The sequence below is a fragment of the Rhagoletis pomonella genome, unplaced genomic scaffold (genome assembly GCF_013731165.1).
Source record: "Rhagoletis pomonella isolate Grant_MI unplaced genomic scaffold, Rhpom_1.0 Rhpom_scaffold_00011, whole genome shotgun sequence".
Taxonomy (NCBI): Eukaryota; Metazoa; Arthropoda; class Insecta; order Diptera; family Tephritidae; genus Rhagoletis; species Rhagoletis pomonella.
In genome coordinates, this window is record NW_023458565.1 from 18,069,071 (window position 1) to 18,082,930 (window position 13,860).

Below are 13,860 nucleotides of genomic sequence, written 5' to 3' on the forward strand. Positions count from 1 at the left end.
CATTTTCCTTTCTTACAGTTATCTATAAAAGCCGTTGCCAAATGTTATTCGCGTTTATATGCTATTTAATTGCGTAAAGTATTAGTTGGGATTTGGTAAAAAAAAAAACTGTAACTGGAAAATAAAAGGATAACGCTCGGCTTAGTGAAAATGAACTTTTCCACTGTGAGTTCAACTTAAAAAAATTTGTATACATATATAAAAAGAAAAGAAATCATATCACATGAAACGAAAAATAAACATGCATAAATATATTATACAGAATGATCAATGCAAAAAATTAAAAACATTAAGTGCAACACTGAAAAGACAATGAAAAGTTCCAAAAAAATTTTAAAAGGATTATTAAAAACAAATTTGTGTTAATATGTATAGAGAAATTCATAGAATCCAAATCAAAGTGTTAATTATACTTTATATGAACACAATATTCAATATACAAATGTGTGTATGTGGGTATGTACACTTATGATCAGGTAATTAAGCCAGCAACATTTTGATAAATTTTGGCTATTTTTCTTTCATTTATTTAATGTTTATTATTTTTCCATAAAAGTCTAGCTCATTATATAACAAACACCATATAAGTCCAGATTTAAAACTTTATGCAAAAATTATGAAAAATCTGCTAAGTTTCAGCTAAATTTTCAACTTTTTATTCAGACTTTTAAGAATTTTTTTGAGTATGCAATTTAATAACCCATTAAATTCTAGAGTAATAATGTGCAAGTCTTAAGTTGCCAAAAATCGCGTTGATTTTTAATAATTTTTTTTTTTGACTGTATTAAAAATTTTTTCCATACAAAATAAATTCGAAATTTTTTTTGTATGGAAAAAAATGCGTCATGAAGTCCAAAAAAAAAAATTATTAAAAATCAAACTGAATTTTTCAGCACCTTAAGACTTGCACATTATTACTCTAGAATTTAATCGCCTATTAAACTGCATACTCAAAAAAAAAAATCTTAATAAAAAGTTGAAAATTTAGCCGATAATTTGCAGATTTTTCATAATTTTTGCAAAAATTTTTAAATCTGGATTTATGTGGTGTTTGTTATATAATGAGCTAGACTTTAATGGGAAAATAATAAATATTAAAGAAACAAGAGAAAAATAGCCAAAATTGATCAAAATGTTGTTGGCTTAATTAGCTGATCACAAGTGTACATTGGACCACATCAGCAAAAAAAAAGCTCGTCGTATACCCCCGAGTATATGCAATTTATATTTTCTGAAAAAACTTAAGGGTTGCCTTCTTAAATTTTTCGCTATGCCTTCGGCATTTACAGTCGAATCTTAAGGTATGATATATCGTTGTCTCGAGAAGATTTGTTTTTTTTTTACAAAGTTCATTGACCTCAAGTACCGCGTTCTAGTACTTACCTACCAGATTCCAATTCCTACCATCCTAACGTTCTACCCTAATGGCAGTAAATTAAAACTGTCAAAAAATCATTAAACTTTTGCTAAGGAAATATTTCATAACCGGGTAGTAAAATAGCGAGTAATCTTTATCAGATAACAAGTCTTTACCGGGTACCCGTGTACTTTACGGGTAATCGAATATTTTACTACCCGGTCAGATTGCCTGAATACGCGGTCGTTACCAGCCTACCCGGGTAGTAATAAATCGGGTATCCGGGTAATAAAATACCTATGTATTTACACGTAAACTACCTCGTTACCCTGGTAAAGATTACCATTGTGCGGGTCCTCGAGTATTTTATTATCGGAGTAGACTGGTAATGACCGGGTACCCGGCGCAAGTTTTCGGGCCACTACATAAAAAATGTGTAAGAAATTTTAAATAGAAAAAAAACATATATTACAGGTTGCCACTCGTTTAAAAACGAAAATATTTTAATGAAATAGTTGACAATATTGTTATCAGAAAAAAATATTTTGCACACCTTTGAATCAAAAGATATTTTGGCATAGTTGCCACAAATAAAAAATTTAAAAAGTGTTAAACATTAATATCACATGAAAAATTAGTTTAGAAAAATAGAAGCAGCACACACCTATTTATATAAGTTATCAAACAAATTTAAATCCTGGATGATCCCACAACAAACCGCCAAAAAGCTATGACAGTTTTCGAAAAAATCTAAAAAATTTAAGCTTACATCTAAACATGAGCGCGATTTGTTTTTTTACTAACGGTACAATGAATACACTTGCAACAGCAATCTGAGCATCTACCACACGCTCATCCAGTTAAACTTAGGTTAGGTTAGGTTGAGGTGGCTGCCAGGCTTAAATGTCGCCTGCAAACTTAGGCCCAGTCAGGGGCCCATTGTAATAACACTTGGATTCAAAGCATCTACTCCATAAAGTCTATGAACCTGTAAAGGTTCGTTATATCGTTACTTTGGAAATTTATGCAAAATTGCAAACCTTTGTCAATAATACGTACACTCGAAATTCGGGTAAGGATAAATTTTCATTAGTTCCAAAAAAAAAGACAAAATTTATCATTTTATCAATTGGAGTTACCTTCTTCGTAATTACTCAAGTAGTCTCAATTCAACACTATTAAAAAAAAAACACAAATACATATACATACGGTTTGCGCACAATGAAATTAGTGCACAAAACAACCCAGGAGCGAAAATGGTCACCGGTGACATCGTTACTAATGAGGATTCAGTGACAATGTCATGCAGGTGTACTCCTATAAAAGCCTTATAACCAGTGTTGCCGTTTTAGCCCTTTGGTGGCTAGATTTAGCTACCACATACTTTTTTTGGCCACATAAATTTAAAATTGCCCCTAGCCCTTTTTTTAGCCCTTTGGAGAATTTATTCATACTTGGCATGAAAAAGTTGTATATGCTTAATTTGATCTCATATTTTTTTCATCTATGTAAGAGATGAATTTTTAAACTAAGAAAGACATATATATACATATATGTATTGTATGTTCCTTACGTTTTTATACTACTATAGTTTAAAATAGATAAGTTTACGGCTGTCAATATTCTTTATTTGTTAAATGGCCCATCAAGTCGATTGACCGTGTATGTTCTTGTGGTGTGATTGTACCAGCTGCTGGTGCAAAACTATTTGAAAATTGTATAGTTGTACCAGCATGCTGGTGTCGTGGGTGGTGAAATTAGCTAAATTTTCTAAGTAAAAAGTATTTTGGCGGAAATTTCTTGCCTTATATGGGCCAAACCCGTGTTTGTGGAAGATTAAGTTCACGATATTGCAGTTGTGAATTTCAAAAAAAAACAATGTTTAACAAAATGATAGAAAAATTACGAAATTTCGGGTATAATCATTTCATCTTTCCTCGACCTCATTTGTAAAGAAATAAATATTGTACCAGCATGCTGGTAAGTTATATGCTTCGAGCCTGATGGTACAATCACTTGATGGAGCCAGCAAGCTGGTGTCGTATGTTTCCCCTTTTATACAAAAAGGTTTTAGGTTGGATAAAATATTAGCTTTTTTTTTCCAGAATTCATTGTTTACCTATTATACCATACCATTAGTTATCGAAAATGTTTGCGTGTATACTTATATATTTGTATATGTAAGTAGAAAATTTAGCTACCATTTTTAGCCACAACGACTTTTTTTAGCTCTTTTTTAGCCCTTTTTTTAACGGAATTTGGCTACCGCTAAAAATGATTCGCGGCAACAATGCTTATAACAGACCATGTCTTGCAGCGGTCACTTATAAAAAGCCCAGCAGGAGACTGTCGCTTGAATATCATCAATGATCACTGCATTACAAAGTCATATAGAGGCATGAACGACCAAATTACCAAAGTCATGAACGACTTCCATATAAATGGAGCCCAAAGTCATTTAAGACGTAACATGGCCTTACAAGACACTTAAGTGACTAATGCATGACATTCGCAACGGGGAATACCAACTACTTAAAAAGCACTGGATGACTTAAAAAGAAAAATACATTTTATTAATAGAAATCCAATTCATGTTTACATTTATTGTAAATAAATTGGTCATTCGTGGTTTTTTATAAACAATTTCACTTTTTCCTCAAATTAGGCTTTTATGGACTATTCATATTTGTTTTGTTTTTTTTTTTTGGGGAAAAAATCACTTTTTTTTTTAATTTTTAGTTGTTTTAGCACCTGTTCTGTGCCCCTCAAAACTCTTTCTACCAGAGACCAATACCGTTCAATAGGCCCAGATATTGCCTGCCATACAAAAAATTTCGTAGGAAACTTTGTCTTTTTTAATAGCCCGAACACAATGAAAACGACGAGCTACAAACCATAGCTGTCAAATTATTTTAACACGTACTCTTATGCAGATAATTATTTTGGCGACGACCGGGCTACGCGACGGCTGTGGTTGTGGCCAGATTAAATCTATTTCTATTTTTCAGGCGACAGATAAGGTTCTTCCTCTTCTTTTATGTCAAACTCATACAAATTCATGATGTCGCTGCCGCGTTCAAAGAAATCATGTCGCCATCGACAAAGCGCTTAGATAATAAAGATGACAAATTGGAAGCTGTGGTCGGTAGCTCGTCGTTTTCAATATGTTCAGAACTTAAGTTTTGTACTCCTTTTGGACATTGTCTTTACGGTTTGCGTCATAAAAATAGCCATCGGGAAGCTGCGAAAAGTCGCCAATTACATATGCATGCCTTATCGACCATAATGAGCCCTTTCTCCTTTTTAACTTTTCCATCGAAAGCCTGAGTGCATTGTACTTTTCCCGGTACTTTTCTTCTCGATATACTTTAATTTTTCTTAAAAAGCGCTCCAATATTCTTGGCTCCATTCGGGGTTGTGAAACCTTTTGCTGTGCCAGTTCTTTTTTTACCTATTAAAAGACGTTATAGTGTAACTCACACAATTTTCAAAAGTGACACAACTCAAAATTTAGCAATTTTGAAATTATGCACTAAAACTGTATTCAGAGTCTTTATTTACCTTTTAGAAAAAGCTGGAGTAAATTTTTGTTATAATTTGTTAAAAAAAACCTAAGGTAAAGCCCATATGATTAGCATGTGCTAAGAAATAGTTTTTCGCATTTTCTGGCGAACGTGTAATTTTGAGTTGTGTCACTTTTGTTGTGTTGTTTCATTAGCTGCGAGTAGCGTTGATTGCCAAAAATTTTTATTAGACATATGTTAGTGTTTGGCCGAGCTTCTCCTCCGCTTTGTGGCGTGCACCTTGATGTTGTCACACAAAGGGGAGAGACCTACAGTTTTACGCCGACTCTGAACGGCGATTGTAATTTTATGAGAAGCTGTGCTCGAATCGTCACATACGATATCGTATTACTCGTCACGTAAAAACATATTTTGCGGACTATCATCTACGTGAACGTACGCGTTCGCGTACGGGGAAATTGAGAGAGCAAAGAGACATTTCATTTTGAGGGGAAGCTGCTGGTTTCTGCTGGAAAAATTTTTGCCAACAGGAAAACAGCTGATCAAAAACAGCTGGTTGCCATTTACGCAAATCACAAAATTGAATTTGATGGTTTGGAAGTTAAAAATTACAAAATGCGGCTAATTAAACTTGTAAGAAAAAAGAAGTTATTTGTTTAATCAATAAACTGTGTCAGTATAACACTTTGTGGTGACTTTTCGTACGTTTTAAATTTTACACTTTTGAATGTAAATAAAAATTATATCAGCTGTTCGTCTAACTTGCAAGTTTCTGCAAATTTTCTGTTCGCGTACTATTTTGGATATTTTTCTCTTGTGAGAGAACACATGACATTTCGCCGGAATTTGTCAGTTGAATGTTTTTTTTACTGGAGATTTTAAACGAACGCACCCTTTATCCCATTCAGTTTATACGACTGACGTATCACGTAATTTTCTTTCGTATGGTTTTCGATCCGTGAACGGGTGTAACGATTCGAGCCCGGTTTTTCATGGCAGAAATACACCCGGAGGTTTGCCATTGCCTACCGCTATTAGAAAAAAACCTTTTTCTGTTTTTAATTTTTTGATGTTGGGTTGAATCGGGCGTGAACGAAGGCCCTGCAGAGTGGTAGCACGCACTGTTAACCACTACACCACAGCGGCTCTTTAAATAATCGCGAAAATTTAAACAGATATCGACAAGTTAGTTCAGAGCACTTGCACGAACTGAAAGTGTTTTTAATTAAAAATTAAAATTTCTATAGAAAAAATCACATAAAAATATAAAAACTTAAACAAGTTAAAATAAAACCAAAAGATTAAAAAAGGTTGGATATTAGTAAAACTAAAAAAAAAACATCCTGTGAAACTTTGCAGACATGTATCTCTTTGCTTTTAAGTAGACCCGCTGGGTGGAGCTGGATACCTAACAAAAGTGTGGGTGCATTCCAAAACGGCAAAATACAAAGCATCAGTATCTTTTATTACCGAACCGCACTAGAAGAAAAAATCAAACTTGCGCAACCTAGGCGAAAACTAGCATCTAACTGTGGTTGCGCACATTTGGCATTACAAGCTACCAAGGTTTAGAAATAAAAGAGACTCATGCTTTGTATTTTGACGTTTTGGAAAGCAGCCTGTGTTTATTATCTTATAGTTGATTTCCACCAAGCCTTAACTGCAGTTCATGCCTATTGGGGAAAAGGAGATTACAACTCGAAGGGTGTAATTCCTCCTATTAAGTGCAAGCAAACGAAAGGAAAAAAGCAAAAATTAAATTAAAAAAAAATACACCTCGCCGATCATTCCACGTTAATATTCTTGGAACTTACGTGAGCTCTTAACTGTAGTTAAGCCTTTGGTGGAAATAGTATATTAAAATCACATTTTACTCCTTTTTTTTCTTTTCTAAAAATATTGCTTTTCTTTTTATTAAAACAAGTAATTTTTAATAGTACCGTTAATTTCATGACCAAATGATCGGATGTAAACCAAGTGACCACCCTTGAGGTAACACCTTTCCGATAGAAAAAGAATTATCGAAATCGGTTGACGTGGTCCACAGTTATGCGGTAACGTACATAAAAAAAATATTCCCTTTACACTTCTCAGGGAGTCTGTTTTTCATTATAGTGCCAAACAATAAACATTCGTTGAAACGCGTAGGACTGTATCGGAGATACAGCCGCCAAATTTGAACGTAGAATATGTGGTATGGTTAAGAGCATATCCAAGTCAAAAATGAAAGCACAAACTTAGAAAAAATATCGATAACAAAAGCGATAATATCGATAAAAACATCGATGAAACAATAGATGAAAATATCGATATGAAATCGACAATATCGATAGCAAAATCGATAACAAAATCTATCAAAAATCGATAACAAAAGCGATAAAAATATCGGTTACAAAACCGATAAAAATATTGACAAATTCGATAAAAAATTACAACAAATTGGATAAATATATCGATAGCAAAATCGTTAACACAATCAATAAAAATATCGATAACAAAACCGATAAAAATATCGATAACAAAACTTATAAAAATATCGATAACAAAATCAATATAAATATCGATAAAAAGCCCGAAAATTTCTAAAATCCCGAAATAGTTCCCAGATTGAGCCTCTGTGCCTCTATTTGTATCTTTTTTCTAAAACTACCTTTATTTTAATCTTTCTTCCTCTATCTTCATCTAAAATTTTATCAGTATCCTCATCCTCATCCTCATCTTTTTCTTTATATTTATCTTTGTTTTTATTTTTATGTTTATCATATTCTTCTTTTTTTTTAACTTTTTTGTGTAAATTTACCTTGGTCTTCATGTTTGCCTTTATCTGTACGCAACTTTGTTTTTGTTTTTATTTTTACCTTTGTCTTGTATCCTTTTCTATATCTATGTACTCATCTTTACTTTATTCTTGGATTGGTCTTTTTCTAAGTGTTGTTTCACTTCAAAAAGTTTTCGCATATTATGCATACATATGTTCATACCTATATGTATGTATGTACGTATAGTATAATATGTACATAGATTACTAAAAAATAGAAACAGATCCACATTAACTGCAATCAACATATGTACGAATGTATGTATTTACATATGTACATACGCGCGATTAGGTTATAAATATTGCGCCATCTGTTTACCAAAAGCCGAAATATGTATTAACGCACACATACATACTTTTTGTCTCCTTCCCTCATTTATGCCCATATGTTTGAATTAAATAAACATACTTAGAACAACCAATACTTCCCATATACCAAACGAAAGGAAAACTCTTGAATTTTTAATTAAAGAAAACAAAAATCAAAATCATTCGAGCGGTTTTCGAGCATTTTGGTAATAAAAAAATTTTGCAAAATTTTGATTTTTATGTGGAAACTCTGTACACGACAATATTTCTATCGCTCCAAAGAATCTATATCCCGAAAATGAAAGTTATATCTGCAAATCATAAGCTGCTGGAGCACTTTAAAGGCTCAAAATAGACCCTAAAATAGGGCAATATTTACCGTTATTTTTACGACAGAAACCGAATTGGTTATTTACAAACATAAATCTGTCGATAGGTGTGAAATTTTATCCTTGAAACGCCACACTTTTCTTTGAAATCACTTTATTAGTTCTCGTGCAATAAGCGTTTTCGTGAAGCTCTAAAACTTACAACTACAACATTTCAGCATAGCCTCCATATCGAAACGTAAGACGTATTCTACGTCACAAAATATTCTCACGAATTGAAAACCTCCTCCTTTTTTTGAAGTCGGTTAAAAAACGATATCCATATGTTTTCGAATTTTTAGAGTGTATTAATATTTTAACTAATGCCTTTCCAACGGCAGTAGAGCGCGCACTTCCAAATGAAAATTTTGGACATCGCTGAACTATATCTGGATACCTAAATCTGGAATAACGTACAAAAAAAAACAGGTTGTATAGCAATAATATTGTGCGGTTGCTGAACACCCAACAAACACCAAAAAAATATTTCTCCAAACTTGGAGAAATTCATAGTTCTCAAGTTGATATCCAACACCATATTCTCCAACTCATCTCTAACCGACGCGCGGATACGTAAAAAGTGATAGAGAAACGAATTTGTAATTATCAAGTGAAAAACTAAAGCTATATAAAGAGGAAAATTACCAACAAAAAGTAAATAATCTTCAAAGTATCCTAAAGTAATCTTAAAAAAAAAAAACAAAAAAAATAAAACACGAAGTGAATCAAATGGCAGAATTACTGTCGGAGTGTAGACTATGAAGTGAATTATTGTAATACGATATTGATTAACTACATAATACAAAAGGAGTAATAAACTAAAAAAAAATTATATTTAAATTCATCTACATATGTAAGTCGTTTCAATCAAAAAAGTATAATTTATTTTACTATTTCAATTTCAGTATTTCAATGATATGTTTGAGACCAATTGGAGAATCACATTGGAGTTTAAGTTGAGAACAAGCAGTTTCTCAACTTGAGAAACAGTCCTATTTTCATACAAAGAAAAATTGTTTCTGGAGAACGCTATGATCCTCCACTTGAGGTGCTGTTGAGAAACAACGTTGGAGATTTGCGAAATACCTTACTTCTCAACTTAACCTCAAGTGGAGCTCAAACCCAAATATTTGTTGGGCATGGACGTTTTTACTCGGTATCTTGAGTGTCCCAAGTTAAAATTCGGTTATTTATAGATCAATCGTTATTTACCTTTTCGAGTTGCATTTCTCGGCAAATCCCTCATGGCCGTGTTATCCGGTTGTAAGCAATCTCACATACACATACAAAATCGTTTAAGAATCTCTACCAACTTAAAAAATCCCCATCGCAAAATTAAGTCAACAATTTCCTTCTATTAATCAATATGAAAATTTTATTACGATATTCATGGTTTCCAAGAAATACGAATCATAATATGGATGTACCTATGCGCAACATACATTCCTTAATCCAAATGGAGTAATCATAACATTCTTTAGAGATAGGTAATCAGTTACCAAAGTGATTTTGCTTTATTAGTTTAGGCCGTTGAGTGACTGCCATCTTCCGAGTCTTGCATCCAGAGTTTTATCCGAGCGTTGCGTTTCATCCGAGAACTAATTTTTTTATTTAGATAATTTTCAAAACGCTTCCAAAGTCCTTTTTTGCGAAACAAAATTTCCTTTTATTTCTACTTAATTAAGAAAAATGCCAAATACATCAAATATTCATACTTACTTAAAACATTCATGGGAACTTTTTTAAAGATACTCATCCGACATTTCTTATAATTTTTTTTAGTAAATGGATGTTATTTACAGTGTTATTGGTAATATTCAGAGCACTAAATAAAGTAAAACAAAAAAATTTTTTTTTTAAGGGGTGTTCACTTATAGTTGGTAGGTATTATCGAAAATTATTATCCGATATTTTTTGCCACATACTGTTTGCATTGAATACCAACAGCAGAAAAATACTCGAAATAAGCTATAGCTTGTTGTTATTGTAGCGACTTACTTAGCCCTGCATAGAATGCGAAGGCCAGTGTAGTCCTTGTCGTCCAGTTCAACTAACGGTAGAGATCAAGAAGCGATAAAAGGGCGGTGATGTAACTATTTACCTTCGATCAGAAGTCGCTAATTCCGTTGCCACACGCCAATAACGAATAATCGTCCGGAAAAATTAGAGAAATTTCCTCTAGTGTCTGGAAGGTTTTCGACAGAAATATCAATAGCTTCTAGTAGTTTTTAAAGTTTTCGATAAATCCAACGGTATAGATATATTTTTAAGGTTTAAGTTATTATTTGAAGGGTTTCAATTAATCGAATGTGTTACAGACATATTTTTAGAATTACAAAATGAATAACAAAAGTGAATATTACCTTCAGTTCCATATCCATTACCTCCACTTCATAACCAGAATAATAAAATTGGGTTTAGTTTTAATAAAAATTATATGCGAATTTATGTGGCGGTCATTTATTTCTTTTTGCATATTTAACAAGAAAAAAAACCTCGAATGAATTTTTATAATGCGCTTAGCCTAAGGCTAAAAACATAGTGGAGCGGCGAACAAAGAGCATCGAGCAAAGCGTCGATTACAAACGTATGTACAGTGGCGGTCAAAAATGGATGAATGGTGTTACGTTTTCAATATTTAGATACTATGTTTTTCAAGCTAAATTATTTTTTGATATTTTTTATAAAAATATGGTTCATGCTTTAACAAAAATTATATAAATCTTCTTCTTATTTGGCGCTGTAACCGCCTAAGTGATTTTGGCCGAGTTCAACAAAGCACGCCAGTCGTTTATATAAATCACACTTTCAAATTTTGTGCAGAACTTAGAAAAATTCCACAAATTTTCATCTAAATTTCGAGTTTTTTAACCAGAATTTTTAGAAATATTTTGGGTCTGCAGTTAACAAGCTTAAAAAATTCTAGTTAACTAAGTGCAAGTTTTGAGTGGCTAAAAAATCGCATTGATTTTTAATATTTTCTTTTTTTGTTGACGTCGTTTTTTCTTTTTTTTTGATATATAAACATGAATTTCTTGTGGAAGAATATGCGCATGACCGTTTGCGAAAAAAATAAAAAAAGCCAACGCCAGTTTTACTAAATTTTGCTATTTATACAAAAAAAAAAAAAACGCAAAAGCCGTCAGCAAAGAGAAATTATTAAAATCAATGCGATTTTATAGCCGCTCAACTCATTATAATAGAATTTTATAAGTTTGTTAACCGCATACCCAAAAAATTTCTAAAAATTCTGGTTAAAAAGCTCGAAAGTTAGATAATATTTTTTGGAATTTTTTAAGTTCTGTATAAAGTGAGAAAGCGCGATTTATGTAGTTTTTGTTAAAGCATGAACCATATTTTTATAAAAAAATCTTAAAAAAATTATAGCTTGAAAAACATTGTAAATATTAAAAACTATTCTATTTTATATTACATATTTTATTAATAATTAATTTCAAATTTTTGAGTTCAATTTTATAAAAAAGTCTACAGCTGCCATAATATTAAAAAAGTTAAGTGAATTTCCGCATTACAGCCGTCTGTCAGCGTACAATTTTGATCGCATCAACTGAGCTGTTAATCTGTATTAACGTTGCCGTCTGTCTATGCTATCAGAGTAAAACTCCACAATACGATTTTCACGTGTTCTGACTTTCGGCACTTGGTCTGGGGTTCTACTCCAAATGCGTTTAGCGTCATTAAGGTTTTCAGTGCTATATTCAGACATAATATCACAATATAGTAGTAGATAATACGACTACTATTCGATTATTGATTGTTCATCGTATTTTCTATGTCGTTTTCTCGTTCAATAAGTGAGTTTTTTTTTTAGTCGCACACCCTTTTAACGACTAAAAACTGTTCACAGTCGCTTATTGAACGGGACGTCGACATTCACAATGCCATGGAAAGGCGATAATCGAATAATAGTCGTTTATCTCTTACTAGTCGACTCTCGCAATACGGGTGTATGTATTTCTATGTATGTATGTTGCCGAGAACGCCGAAAACCACAATGCCTGAAAAACTGGGTGTGCAGTTCTCGCCTTATATCCGCGCACAGCGTCGCACCTTGGGAAATAAGGTCCTCCAGCCACCCGACGCTAGAACTTGGGGCGCGAATAAAGAAATCTTCTTCGCGACTTGCCAAACCGATCCCCAGAATGGCGTTGAAATACGTTGCGCCAGTGTAGGAGTCGTCTACACAGTTAGAGAACGTTGACAGCTTATGGCTACAGGCTGTACCTTATACCAATTCTGGAGGCAATGCTTTCGATGCCACCGCGGCAACCATCCCAACGCTGAAGAGAAACTGTTTATTATTGAGGACTTTGACCCCTCATGCATATGGCGTTTAGTACTGTGTGGTGGTAAACAATACTCGGAATCCACGCTGATCTATTGCCGGATACGGGATGGAAGTAAAACGCCCAAAACTGTATTTACAACTGGGGAAAGGCGTTATCGATTCCACTTGGTTGGCTGCTTTCAAAAGCGGTACCACCACACCTACTATTTTTGGAATTTTAGGCATGACTTGCCTCTTTAAATTCCGATGTTCCCATGTGTCTTTACATTGGCATGCTTAGTCCGTCAGGGCCAATGGCTTTAGATCATAATATTTTCGCATTCCAAGTGTCGCGCTGTCTTTCACCGACTATCTGCAGCAATTTGGAAAGTCTCCGTTTAGCCTTGTCCGTCTAAGAGAGCAGTATGCATTGCAGGCTCGCGCACCTCCTCATATCCGATGTAGTATAAGCACCGAATGCTTTGGACGTCTGTTTTAATCGGGGAATATTACTGAATCTATTGTGTTCCGATTTTTCGTGAAATCTACGAAAATGGTATTACTGAATTCGAATAGATACGGAGGTGGCATGCATATTCTTTGGATTGCGTGGTAGCCCCGAATAAATATAGCAGCGTCGTTCACGCGAAAGTCGGGTCTAAGTAACTGGCAACGCCCAAATTTCTATCTGGCCAAGGACTGCCGCTTCAGCATGACTCCCCAAAAAATCTTTGGGAAATTTGTATGCTGTTACAACAACCAAAACAGACCGCTTCCGTCTAATAATCATGCCTACTACGGTAACCGGCGGATGCCATCCGCACGGATCTTATCCGAATTGCGCTGTTATAACAAGCAAGCGTGGAGGATTAGATTCGTGCGAATGACATTCGTAGAATACATGCCTATTCTGGTACGAAGAATGACATTCGCTCGAAACGAATCCTTCACACTCCCTTATTATGACATTACAAATCGGACTAGATCCGTGCGGATGGCATCCATCGCATAACGTAGTAGGCATGAGTGTGTATGCTATGGTGGCCACCACTGGGCAGCAGAGGAAAATGATGAGAAGAATGTGTAAATTTTTGTTTACATTTAACGACAGGACATCCCACGTCTTTGATCCATAGAAGTGTCTAGATAGTTCAACAGCAACGAATGCCCAAATACAATTCTTCCAACCTCCTATA

General features: G+C 33.8%; 2 protein-coding genes across 2 annotated transcripts in view; one reads left to right on the top strand and one right to left on the bottom strand.

The window, feature by feature from the left end:
* LOC118746762 overlaps positions 1 to 13,860 on the top strand; it is a 71,737-nt gene that overhangs the window by 55,966 nt on the left and 1,911 nt on the right. The window lies entirely within an intron of this gene.
* Positions 1 to 13,860, bottom strand: part of LOC118746764 — a 67,827-nt gene that overhangs the window by 38,911 nt on the left and 15,056 nt on the right. The gene's annotated exons all lie outside the window — the stretch shown is intronic.